This window comes from Lepisosteus platostomus, chromosome 11, assembly GCF_059453375.1.
Source record: "Lepisosteus platostomus isolate fLepPlt1 chromosome 11, fLepPlt1.hap1, whole genome shotgun sequence".
NCBI classification, from domain to species: Eukaryota; Metazoa; Chordata; class Actinopteri; order Semionotiformes; family Lepisosteidae; genus Lepisosteus; species Lepisosteus platostomus.
Genome location: NC_142621.1, coordinates 9696319 through 9696535, shown reverse-complemented (window position 1 = coordinate 9696535; position 217 = coordinate 9696319).

Genomic DNA, 217 nt, shown 5'->3' with positions numbered 1-217 from the left:
GTGCTTCTTTGTGTTAATTTCCTTGTGGATGATCCTGTTTATATTGATGTACATCAAGAATAAACAAAGTATAGCTTATCTTATCTACCCAAATGCTACTTAGCAGTTGCCAAATATCAGAGAAAAGCATACTTACTTAAGTAAAGATATACAGTATAGTATATTCCTTGGTTTAGAGCTATCACTATCACAAATCTACCATGGTTGACCATATCAT